The 2,831-nt window shown below is 32.5% G+C and overlaps 1 protein-coding gene and 1 long non-coding RNA gene across 7 annotated transcripts in view; one reads left to right on the plus strand and one right to left on the minus strand.

The window, feature by feature from the left end:
* LOC106879997 (uncharacterized) overlaps window positions 1-2,831 on the plus strand; it is a 320,939-nt gene that overhangs the window by 117,155 nt on the left and 200,953 nt on the right. Inside the window, exon 1 of one of the 6 annotated variants that reach the window (XM_052970419.1) lies at window positions 1,599-1,890. The exons of the other annotated variants lie outside the window; for them this stretch is intronic. The gene's annotated coding sequence lies outside the window, so the exon portion shown is untranslated. Of the gene's footprint in view, window positions 1-1,598; window positions 1,891-2,831 lie in introns of those variants that run through there. 6 annotated transcript variants of the gene reach the window in all.
* LOC128248696 (uncharacterized) overlaps window positions 1-2,831 on the minus strand; it is a 36,491-nt gene that overhangs the window by 28,831 nt on the left and 4,829 nt on the right. The gene's annotated exons all lie outside the window — the stretch shown is intronic.

A 2,831-nucleotide genomic window follows, 5' to 3' on the forward strand; every position in this document is an offset into this window, starting at 1 on the left:
TATATATATATATATATATATATATATGTATATGTATGTATGTGTGTTTGTGTGTCTGTGTTTGTCCCCCCCACTATCGCTTGACAACTGGTGCTGGTGTGTTTATGTCCCCGTAACTTAGCGGTTCGGCAAAAAGAGACCAATAGAATAAGTACTAGGATTACAAAGAATAAGTCTTGGGGTTGATTTGCTCGACTAAAGGCGGTGCTCCAGCATGGCCGCAGTCAAATGACTGAAACAAGTAAAAGAGTAAAGAGTATATACCTTAAAATATGTGTTTCAGGTTATGGAACTAAAATTTAGTGCTTCGTTAATTAATGAATACTGAGACTCGACAACAACAACAGCAACAACAACAATGAAACTAATCAGAAATAACTGGATAAGGTTAACCCTTTTGATACTCACCTGCCCAAAATTGCAGTTTTATATACATAGAATGCATCAGCAAAGAAGCTTTCTACATGGCCATCCCATATGTTAGAAATAACAGTGAGTGGATTTTAATAGCTGGAAACTGAAAGAAGTTCATTGTATGTACATGTGGCTGTGTGGTAAGAAGCTTGCTTCCCACCCACATAGTTCTGGGTTCAGTTCCACTGCATGACACCTTGGGCAACTGTCTTCTACTATAGCCTCAGGCCGACCAAAGCCTTGTGAGTGGATTTGGTAGATGGAAACTGAAGCCCGTCATATATATATATATATATATATGTGTGTGTTTGTGTGTCTGTGTTTGTCCCCCGACCATCGCTTGACAACCGATGCTGGTGTGTTTACGTCCCCCGTAACTTAGCAGTTCAGTGAAAGGGACCAATAGAATAAGTACTAGGTTTACAAAGAATAAGCCCTCAGGTTGATTTGTTTGACTAAAGGCGGTGCTCCAGCATGGCCGCAATCAAATGACTGAAACAAGTAAAAGAATATATATATATATATAAACTTTGCTTCAAAATTTCATGTCAAATTAAGTTATAAGCACCAGTTTAATAATGACAGTTATTTTAATAATTGTTTCATTATTTTCAAAATTATTTGAAATAAAAGCAGAATATTTTCAACAAAGATATAGTAAAAAATGGTTTGAGTGTAGTTCGAGCTGAACAAAAGGCTATGGGCATGTTCTTTGCTCCTCGTACTAACAATTAAGTATAGAATAGGAAAATCTCTCAGTTAAAGCTAGAAAATGGCTTTGCTGAAAAGCCTGTTTCCTCCTTTGTTTGTCTACTTTATCAGAATATGTTCTGTTTTCCTTTTTGGTTAAGTGTTTGTTTGGACGATCTCTCAACTACATCTCTGCTCTGCTCTGGGACTCACATTAATAACTGTGAAGCTTGCCTCATTTTATTCTAATCTTTGGTTCCACATTGGTCTGCTGGTTCCTGTTGTTTTGTTATGTTCCACTGTCCAGCACTACTGCTTCCGTTAGCTAGCTCCTCACCTCACCTCTACACTTCACAACCTCACACCATTTGTCTTTTAAAGACTGTTTCTGCCATTATGGTTACTTGTAGCAATACTTATTGGTGCTTATGGCACTCAAATTGTGTTAGAATTTGTAAAGGAGAAACTGGTGCTTGTATCATATTAGCATTTATATAAATATATAAATATATAAATATATAAATGTATATATTTATTTTTTTATTTCTTTAATATCCTGTTTGTAAAAACAATTGTTTCTTCATTGTAATTCCACTAAGTGCCAGGATTTGGAACATGTTTTCCAGTTCTGCTTATTGGACTTGTTACGCTATGTCTGCTAGTTAGGATGATAAAAATATATATATATACATACATATATATATAAAAGAGAGAAAGAAAACAGAAAATATCCTAAATATACTCTATATCGTTAATGAATCCACGATGGAAATCTACCATTCTAAGGTCGGTATTTGCATGTTATTAATGATTTTTCGCTGTTGCCATCTTCCAAAGCTGGAACTTTTTTAGCTATAGATTTTTCTCTATAGAATTTCATTAAAAGTATCAGAATTTTTTTTTTTTTTTTTCCCCTCTTCATAATTTAAGTTTTCCTATTAAAATAGATCAAAAGATTAAATTCTTGAAAATACTTAAATCAGAGCCGGGAAATTGAATATTCTAAGATAAATCTAAAACTCTACATAAAATCATGAAAAATGTTAGTCTTTCTTTTTATTATTATTATCATTATCATTATTATTATTATTATTATTATTATTATTATTAAATTTTGTCTTTATATCTTCTTTACGAAAAAAATAAAAACTAATTGCATTTTATTTTGCTGATTTTTAAAAATGATGCTGGTGGTGGTGATGATGAAGATGGCGATGGTGGTGACGGCAACATTGATGATTGTGGTGATGATGGTGATGATGATGGTGGTATAGTAATGATTGTGATAATCATAGTGATGGTGGTTGTGTGATGGTGATGATGATAGTGGTGGTGATGATGATGATGATGATGACGATGATGATGATGGTGATGATATTTTATTATTGTTGTTGTTACTGTAATTCTTTGTCTTATTGATGATACCAAAAAGTTGAGGGCTCTAATGGAAGTAATTTATCTGATTCAAAGAAAGTATATTTAATTGAAATAAAAAATCTTTTTTTCTTTCTTTCTCCATAATCTATAGTTTGAAAGATCTTTTGAAAACAATTTTTGTTAAATTATATTGTTGCTATAATTGTTAGTATAAAGTTTTGCAATGGCTAATGTTATTAAAACAGTTCCTTTTAAAAGAATATTTCAGAAAAAGTAACCTGTTTGTAGGTTACGAATAATCTTCATTTATCTTCAATCGTTCATGTGTGTGTGTGTGTCGTGCATATATA

Source organism: Octopus bimaculoides, chromosome 9, assembly GCF_001194135.2.
Source record: "Octopus bimaculoides isolate UCB-OBI-ISO-001 chromosome 9, ASM119413v2, whole genome shotgun sequence".
In the NCBI taxonomy this organism is placed as follows: Eukaryota; Metazoa; Mollusca; class Cephalopoda; order Octopoda; family Octopodidae; genus Octopus; species Octopus bimaculoides.